General features: G+C 42.1%; 1 long non-coding RNA gene across 1 annotated transcript in view; it reads left to right on the forward strand.

The window, feature by feature from the left end:
* LOC122552255 overlaps positions 1-9,648 on the forward strand; it is a 102,576-nt gene extending 92,928 nt beyond the window's left edge. Inside the window, exon 6 of the long non-coding RNA XR_006312338.1 lies at positions 9,524-9,648. This is a non-coding gene — a long non-coding RNA (uncharacterized LOC122552255). The remainder of the gene's footprint in view (positions 1-9,523) is intronic.
* Positions 9,649-10,205: the final 557 nt, after the last annotated feature.

Genomic DNA, 10,205 nt, shown 5'->3' on the forward strand with positions numbered 1-10,205 from the left:
ATCGGTTTTTATGATATTACTGCTAAATTTATCTGACTTCTGATCACGTCCTAAAATTGTTGGTTTCAAAAGCAGAATGACAACAGACTCAAAATGCTGGAAAATGATCAAAAGAATGTCAAAGAAATTGCACCATCTTTGGCACCACCATCTTTGCCCGCATCAAAGATTGATAGACCTGCACTGTAAAAACTGGATGCCAAGTTTTTTTTCTTTATAATACTTAATCCTTGTAACATAAAGTGAAGGAATATTGATTTTATACCTGTAGCTTTAAGTTCTACTGAACTCCCTTTATAACTACACCTTTTAAGTGAAGCCATCGAGTTTCAGTTCCCATAGTAAAACTAACTGAATTGTGAAATACGATACTAATAAAAATCTTAAAATCCAGAGAGATTAAATAAGGCTTTACCATATGAATTGACCTTACAGTCATGTCCTTGATCAAACACCTTTATTCAGTTAGCTTTTTGAGTTGCCATTAATTTTCCTTGATCAGGAGAGACTCAAGGTGCAGTGCTATATCAGTTTTTGTGAGTTATATAGCTTGGTATGTATGTAATCCACCACAAAAAGAGAAAAAAAAATTGCTATATGCAGAGGACTTACTTCAGTACAGTTGGAAAGCCTAGGGGTGGCACGGTGGCTCAGTGGTTAGCACTGCTACTTTACAGCGCCAGGGACCTGGGTTCGATTCCTGCCTCAGGCAACTGTCTGTGTGGGTTTTCTCTGGGTGCTCTGGTTTTCTCCCACAGTGCAAAGATGCCCATAGTGTTAGGTTCATTAGTCAGGAGTAAATATAGGGCAGGGGAATGGGTCTGGGTGGGTTGCTCTTCAGAGGGTCAGTGTGGACTTGTTGGGCTGAAGGGCCTGTACGGAATCTAATCTAAATAGCCAGCTCAAGCTTTGGTTAAAATACCATTGAGGTCCTATTGGCAATAATAGTACAACTTCTATAAATGCTTCCATCTTCTTACTTCATCCATTTGCAAAATACTGCAGCTAACTAGGGAGACTGCAAAAAGATCTGAAAGTAGAGGTGGTAAATCATTGCTCATGTCAACTGCCCAGCCATCCATTTTCTCACTAGGCGGGCATGGTTAAACTATTTTTTTTTAAAAGCGATGAATATTCCCTTCCATTCCCCCTCTTCTCTTAAAGTTAATGATTCATGTTATAATATAGTGTCGTTGGGGATTGGTGAATGGAGGGATTATTTACTCAGGAGTGTGCGTGGTCTGCCATGTATCTTCATGAGACTGAAGATGAGGTCTTTGGCAACATGGCACAAGTTGTCGGATCAGAGGGTGATACATATATGGAATGACCTGCCAGAGGAAGTGGTGGAGGCTAGTACAATTGCAACATTTAAAAGGCATCTGGATGGGTATATGAATAGGAATGGTTTGGAGGGATATGGACCGGGTGCTGGCAGGTGGGACTAGATTGGGTTGGGATATCTGGTCAGTATGGACAAGTAGGACCAAAGGGTCTGTTTCCGTGCTGTATCTCTCTATGACTCTTTGGCTCTATGTTGTTTCCAGTGCCTTGTTCAATGTCTGGTGGCTTGTCCACTATAATTCCTTTTAGTATTTGCTACAACTGAGTGGCTTGCCAGAACATTTCAGAGGGCATTTTCGAATCTGTCACAATGCAGAGGGTCTAGAGCCACAGATAGGCCAAATCAGGTAAGGACAGCAAGTTTCCTTTCCTAAATGCTATTAGTGAATTGGATGGACTTTAATGACAATGATTTGATAGTCACAATTAGATTATCTTTTAATTCTAGATTTGTTCATTACAATTCCACAAGCTGCTGTCATGGAATTTGAACTTGTGTTCCAGAGCATTTGCCTGAACTTCTGTATTACTAGTTTAATGACATTACCACTCCACCAATATCACCTTTTAAAAAACTTTTTCTGCTTACTACATTGTCTCATCATTAAGACACGGTGACTCAAAATATGGTGAATTTCAGAATCACTGAAGCGCGACAGTGCAGAAGGAGGCATTTGGGCCCATTGTGCCTACACCTGCTTGTTGAATGACCATCATCACCTGTTGCCAATCTCCTGCTTTTTCTCAATACTTTGCACATTATTTTTATCCAAATAATTATCCATTGTCCTTTTGAATGCACTAATTGAATCTATCTCCACTACATTTCCAGGCAGCGCATTCTAAGACCTAACTACTCACTGAGTGAAAATGATTTTCCTTACTTCACTCTTGCTTCTTTTGCAGATCACTTTAAATCAATGCCCTCTTGTTTTTGTTTCTTTAATGAGTGGGAACATCTATGGCCAGCCCACTTATCATTTTGAAAACCTTCATCGGATGTCCTCTTAACCTGCTTCTCTCCAAGGAGACCAGTCCCAACTTCTTCCAGCTAGCCTCATAACTCAAGTTCCTCATCCCTGGAACTATTTTTGTAAACTGTTTCTGTACTTTCTCCAATGCATTCACATTCTTCTCATAATGTGGCGCCCAGAACTGTAAACAATACTCCAGTTGATTTTCAGCCATTAAGGTCCCTCCATCAAAGTTGATATTACAGGGATTTTAGCTGAAGGAGGACACAAGCATTTGCTCGATGGCCCTTCCATTGAAACTGCACAACATAACAAAGGCATTGCTAAATCCAATTCTCTAGCACTCTACACGTTGCTGATGCACAATCCAAGTCTCACTGCTATGCAAGAATGCAGAGATGTCAACTGATTTGTACATTTAGACTACACTAGTAACAGGAACCACTATTCTCCCATATCTCGTTACCCATGCAACTCTAATTCATATTGAGTGACTGACATCAAATGGCCCTGAAGTGACCTATCCAGATGCACAAACAATTGGTTCAAGGGGATATACTACTTTTTCCCTTCTTTAATCCAGAGAAAATCTGACCTAATGTGATTTGCGCCATTCAGAAAAACAAACACTTTTATTTGTTTAAATGAGTTTATGATCTGAATCACTCAATCAAATCTCAATGCTAATATTTTGTTGATGCTGATAACTCTGGTACACCCCTGCAGATATACATAAATTTTCTGTCAAGTGTGGTTTTCTCAAACTGTTAAAGTTAACTAAGGCAGAAATATGTCCAAAGAAATACATAATCCTGCTGATCACGTTTTGGCTGCTTATAAGAATGAATCCACCTTTAAATATGTTACACAACTATAGAATTAATACTCCTCAGAGCCAGATTTGCTTATATATTCATGCTCGTCTATGCTTTTACACCTGGACATTTTAAAATGGAGATGGGTGGTTGGAAGACAAGAATTACAGAAATGTCTAGAGAGTTCTTTTTCAGCACTGATTCTACAAGAGCATGTGGGCGACACATATTCAGCAATTAGAAAAAGAGGAGGCTATTCAACCCCTTGAAATATCAATTAGATTTTGGCTGAACTGTTCCTTGATTTAATTTATCCACTTTAGCTCCATGGCCCTCAATGCCTTATCCAACAAATATAATTAATACCGATTATGAAGTATTTTAAATATCTATGCTATTTGTCACTACTCAAGCTCAAAGGTTGGCAGATGAACTGTGCCCAACCCTGAGAGGCAATTAGTTTTATGCAGAAAGCAGCTCCAGCATGACTAATTCAATCTTGCCACACTTTCAGGTGAAAATATCAACAATCCTGATATCAAAATATCAACCTGACGATGGAATTCATCAGGTAAGAAATCACAACACAGTCAGGTTGTACACTAGACCATACCTCAACTGAACTGCCCTCCTTTCACTGCCTGTCTGATATCATCATCCATTACTCTACCATTCAATACGGTGAAAGCACTGCTCCCCAGGCATGGGTCACAGTGACCACACAATATAGAACTTGGTGTGTGCTGGCATTTGTTTTGTGAGCAGAGAACAAAGCAAAGGTGTGCAGTTGCAATATACTGGAAGTGCAGCTGTCCTGTTACAGCAGATAAAAGATTAAGAGTCAATTTAGCAGTCTTGCTTTTAGAAACCTTTTTTGTTAGGTAAAAACAATGACTGCAGATGCTGGAAACCAGATTCTGGATTAGTGGTGCTGGAAAAGCACAGCAGTTCAGGCAGCATCCGAGGAGCAGTAAAATCACCGTTTCGGGCAAAAGCCCTTCATCAGGAGGGTGCCTGAAGGGTGGAGAGATAAATGAGAGGAGGGTGGGGGTGGGGAGAAAGTAGCATAGGAGTACAATAGCTGAGTGGGGAGGGGATGAAGATGATAGGTCAGGGAGGAGGGTGGAATGGATAGATGGAAAAGAAGATAGGCAGGTAGGACAAGTCATGGGGACAGTGCTGACCTGGAAGTTTGGAACTGGGGTGAGGTGGGGGAAGGGGAAATGAGGAAACTGTTGAAGTTCACATTGATGCCCTGGGGCTGAAGTGTTCCGAGGCGGAAGATGAGGCATTCTTCCTCCAGGCATCGGGTGGTGAGGGAACGGCGGTGAAGGAGGCCCAGAACCTCCATGTCCTCAGCAGAGTGGGAGGGGGAGTTGAAATGTTGGGCCACAGGGCGGTGTAGTTGATTGGTGCGGGTGTCCCAGAGGTGTTCCCTAAAGCGCTCTGCGAGGAGGCGTCCAGTCTCCCCAGTGTAGAGGAGACCGCATCGGGAGCAACGGATACAATAAATGATGAGTGGATGTGCAGGTAAAACTTTGATGGATGTGGAAGGCTCCTTTATGGGCTTGGATGGAAGTGAGGGAGGAGGTGTGGGCGCAGGTTTTGCAATTCCTGCGGTGGCAGGGGAAAGTGCCAGGATGGGAGGGTGGGTTGTAGGGAGGCGTGGACCTGACCAGGTAGTCACGGATGGAATGATCTTTGCGGAAGGCAGAAAGGGGTGGGGAGAGAAATATATCCCTGGTGGTGTGGTCCGTTTGGAGGAGGCAGAAATGTCGGCGGATGATTTGGTTTATGCGAAGGTTGGTAGGGTGGAAGGTGAGCACCAGGGGCGTTTTGTCCTTGTTACATTTGGAGGGGTGGGGTCTAAGGGCAGATGTGCGGGATGTGGACGAGATGCATTGGAGGGCATCTTTAACCACATGGGAAGGGAAATTGCAGTCTCTAAAGAAGGAGGCCATCTGGTGTGTTCTGTGGTGGAACTGGTCCTCCTGGGAGCATTAATAGCGGAGGCGGAGAAATCGGGAATACGGGATGGCATTTTTGCAAGAGGTAGGGTGGGAAGAGGTGTAATCCAGGTAGCTGTGGGAGTCGGTGGGTTTGTAAAAAATGTCGGTGTCAAATCGGTCGTCATTAATGGAGATAGAGAGGTCCAGGAAGGGGAGGGAGGTGTCAGAGATGGTCCAGGTAAATTTAAGGTCAGCGTGGAATGTGTTGGTGAAGTTGATGATTTGCTCAACCTCCTCGCGGGAACACGAGGTGGCGCCAATGCAGTCATCAATGTAGCGGAGGAAGAGGTGGGGAGTGGTGACGGTGTAATTATGGAAGATGGACTGTTCTACGTAGTCAAAGAGACAGGCATAACTGGGGCTCATACGGGTGCCCATGGCTACCTCTTTGGTCTGGAGAAAGTGGGAGGATTCAAAGGAGAAATTGTTAAGGGTGAGGACCAGTTCGGCCAAACGAATTACAGTGTCGGTGGAAGGGTACTGTTGGGGACTTCGGGAGAGGAAGAAACGGAGGGCTTGGAGGCCCTGGTCATGGAGGATGGAGGTGTACAGGGGCTGGATATCCATGGTGAAGATGAGGCGTTGGGGGCCGGGGAAATGGAAGTCTTGGAGGAGGTGACAATTTCTCCTTTGAACTAAACACCGTTTTCGTTCACTACACTGATGTAAGTCTGTTGAATAGGCAACTGAAATATGGTGAAATCACACTAAGTCAGATATGAATAACCCAAACTTCCCAAGTGGCAAAGTTGCCAGCCATTCCAGCCTGCAGAATAGGAGGTCTAATAGAAGGATGTCTGTAATGAGTCAAAGTTCCAAGTTGGTAACACCAGGTTAGCCAAACTCTAGTATGCTTGTCATGTGACCATACCAGCAAAGTGGTGTAATACCTCAAATGTGTGTGCAACAAAAGACTAGAATGACACCATACTGTTTTACTGTCTCTTAGCAGGTTGCTATTTCATGTTGAAAGCTGTAATGTGCCATATTGGAAAGCATGATGTAAACTGTGGGATTTGTGTGTCCTTATTTTTTGTAAGTTTGGTTTCTGGTTTTTGAGTTGGTAGCCATTAGGATTTCTGTGTGTCTGTCATTAAAAATCATAATAATACATCCGTAGTTATGGTGATTTATTTTAAAAATAATTTTAAAGCTTTAAACTAAATTGGTTTGTGTGCACCACTAATGGACTTTTGTTTATTTTAGATTTATTTGCATCCTCATAAAGTAAACAATAAAGTTCTAGATGAAGGTTTGCTCGCTGAGCTGGAAGGTTCATTTTTAGACGTTTCGTCACCATACTAGGTAACGTCATCAGTGTCTAAAGTGTAGTGCTGGAAAGGTACAGCAGGTCAGGCGGCATCTGAGGAGCAGGAGAACCTACATTTCGGGCATAAGCCCTTCATCAGGAAGGACTTATGCCTGAAATGGCAATTTTCCTGCTCCTCAGATGCTGCCTGACCTACTGTGCTTTTCCAGCACTACACTCTCGACTCTGATCTGCAGCATCTGCAGTCTTCACTTTCTCTTAACATCATCAGTGAGCCTCCAAATGAAGCACTGGTTTTATGGCCTACCTTTTATTTATGTGTTTAGGTTTCCTTGGGTTGGTGACATCATTTCCGGTGGTGATGCCATTTCCCATGGTGATGTCATTTCTTGTTCTTTTTCTCAGAGGTGGTAAATGGGATCCAAGTCAATGTGTTTATTGTTCTGGTTGGAATGCCATGCTTCTAGGAATTCTTGCATGTGAGTTTGTTTGGCTTGTCCTAGGATGGATGTGTTGTCCCAATCGAAGTGGTGTCCTTCCTCATCTGTATGTGAAGATACTACTGACAGTGGGTCATATCTTTTTGTGGCTAGTTGATGTTCATGTATTCTGGTGGCTAGTTTTCTGTTTGTCCAATATAGTGTTTGTTACAGTTCTTGCAAGGAACTTTGTAAATGACATTAGTTTTGCTTGTTGCCTGTATAGGGTCTTTCAAGTTCATTAGCTGCTTTTTAGTGTTTTGATGGATTTGTGGGCTACCATGGTGCCAAGGAGTCTGAGTAGTCTGGCAGCCATTTCTGAGATGTCTTTGATGTAGGGGACAGTGGCTAGGGTTTTGGATGTGTTTTGTCTGCATTTTTGGGTTTGTTGCTGAGAAATTGGCAGGCTGTGTTCATCGGGTACCCATTCTTTTTAAATACACTATTTAGGTGATTTTCCTCTGCTCTTCATACTTCCTATATGCTTCATTGTGTGGTGGCTCATTGAAATAATGTTTTAATGCAGCTTCATTTGTGGATGTTGGGATGATTGCTTCTGTAGTTCAGTATTTAGTCTGTATGTGTTGTTCTCCATTAGACGCTGGTTTGAAGTTCCCCATTGGCTGTTCGCTCTAATGCAACATCTAGGAATGGCAGTTTGTTGTTGTTTTCCTCCTCTTTAGTGAATTTTATGTCAGTGGGTATTATTGATGGTCTTGAAGGTTTCCTCTAATTTGTTTCATTTAGTGATGACAAAGGTGTCTTCCACATAGTGGACCCAAAGTTTGGGTTAGATGGTTGACAGAGCTGATTGTTCGAGTCTCTGCATTACTGCCTCTACTAAGAACCCTAATATCAGAGATCCCATGGGTGTTCCATTGGTTTGTCTGTAGGTTTTGTTGTTGAAGGTGAAGTGGGTGATAAGGTATAGGTCTACTAGCTTGATAATACTGTCCTTGCTGATCAAGTTGGTGGTGTTTGGAATATGTGTCTTTGGTTCTTCTAATAGTGTAGTCAGGGTTTCCTTGGCCAGGTTGATGTTGATGGATATGAACAGGGCTGTTACATCAAAGGAGACCACTATTTCATTCTCTTCTATCTTGGTGTCTTTGATGGTTTTCAGGGATTCTTAGATGGAGTGGCATGAGTCTTCTGCTGAGTGTTTTAGTCCTTGGCTGATCTGTAAGTTGGTATTCCAGGTATCAAGACTATGGGTCTTGGTGGGGGGTGGGGTGGGGTGGAGGGGGTGACCTGGTCTGTGAATTTTGGGTAATCTGTAGAAGTGTGGTGTGTTGGATTCATCTGGTTTCATTTTTTCGAAGTCAATCTTATTTATTTGTCCAGATTTCTTATATATTTTCAGTAGGGCTGTGATTCTGTTCTATTGCCACTTGTTCGTTAAGTGTTGGTATCTGCAAGTTGTACATTTGCTGTCTCAATGTAGTCTCTCCAATTTAAAATAACTGTCAAGCATCCTTTGTCTCCAGGTGTGATACCAATGTTCCTAGAAGCATGCCATTCCAACCAGAACTCTATCAACAAACACATTGACTTGGATCCCATTTACCATCCCCTGAGAAAAAGAACCAGAAATGACATCGGCAACCCAAGGACACCTAAAGACACATAAATAAAAAGCGGGTCATACCACCAGTGCTTCATCCAGAGGCTCACTGACGATGTTACCTAGTGTGGGGACGAAACGTCTGAAAACAAACCTTCCAGCTCACTGAGCAAACCTACATCCAGAACCTCAAACTGAGCTACAAATCATCTCAAAACTAGCAAACAATAAGGTCTTAAGAGCTTATTATAGACTTGGGGACTTTGTTAAGCTTCAGGGAAATACTCGTAGCTTTTTTGTTTTAAGTGTGGAGCTGTCCAGTGAAGTCCTTTGGAACAGATGGCAGTATAAAACACCTGCAAAGGGAAGAATATATAGTGAACTAGATTAAATCAGAGTGAAGAGTTAGGGTTAGTTTTAGACCAGAAGAGTTAGGATAAAACCCTGAAGAAACTACTTAAAGCTGAGTATATTTAAGCTGATATATGATAGCTCCAAGAAAAAGCTGTTGGTTTGATTTGATTTATTATTGTCACATTTACTGAGATACAGTGAAAAGTGTTGTTTTGTGGGCTAACTAGATAAATCATACCTTCCATAAGTATATCAGGGTGATAGAATAAAATGCGAAATATAGTGTTACAGCGAGAGAAGGTGCAGAGAAAGATCAACTCTATTATATGAGAGGTCCATTCATAAGTCTGATAACAGCTGGGAAGAAGCTGTTCTTAAATCTTTTGGTATATGTTTTTCAAAATACCTTCTGCCCAATGAAAGAGGGTGGAAGATATTATAACTGGGATGGGAAGAGTCTTTGATTATCGCGGCTGCTTTCCAGAGGCAGCTAAAAGTGTAGCTGAGTCAATGGAAGGAAAGTTGATTTTAGGGATGGACTGGGTTGCATTCATAATTCTGCAATTTCTTGCGATCTTGAGCAGAGCAGTTGTAATACATGCTATGATGAATTGGGACAGGATGCCTTTTATGGTTCATTTATAAAAATTAACATGCTGAATATCCTTAGCCTTTTGAGGAAATAAAAGTATTGGTGTGCTTTCTTGACTATAGCATTGACATGGATGGACTGTTGGTGATACTTGCCCCTCGGAACCTGAAGCTGCACACCACCTCCATCTCAGCACCATTGATACAGACAAGGGCATGTCCTCCACTCCACTTCCTGAAGTTGATGACCAGCTCCTTCATACTGTGATATTGAGGGACAGATTGTTGTCTTTACACCTTGCCACTAAGCTATCTCTTTCCTGTATTCTGCAATTCAAGCCTGAACAGTGAAGTCACAGGTGACTTAAAACTACCAAGGTGTTCGATACAGGGACTCTGATGGACACTGAAGAATCCAGTGTGAGCCCACACACTCACCCACCAAGGTGAAATTGTAAGAGGCCATAGATAAGCTTTAGATTTCATGCTATAGCAAAAAAAATGGAAAACATAATTGACTGGATTGATGACATGGTGAATTTGTCTGAGGACAGCACACTAAACAGAAAATGATCACTGAGCTTATCCAGAGCTGACTCCCAATATTTTTCAATGCCTTTTACTGTACAAGAGTAGACCATTGTTCACGTGAACAAACTTAAAAATAAATAAACTGCTTTTATTTTATTAAAACATGTTTGTTAACAAATTGTTACCTTGGGGCTTTCTTGATGCTCTGCTTAACACAAATTTGTGGGTGGGCCTACTGTGATTTGACTTATCATGATTTTACTACAGATCCCTA

Source organism: Chiloscyllium plagiosum, chromosome 8, assembly GCF_004010195.1.
Source record: "Chiloscyllium plagiosum isolate BGI_BamShark_2017 chromosome 8, ASM401019v2, whole genome shotgun sequence".
Classification (NCBI taxonomy): domain Eukaryota; kingdom Metazoa; phylum Chordata; class Chondrichthyes; order Orectolobiformes; family Hemiscylliidae; genus Chiloscyllium; species Chiloscyllium plagiosum.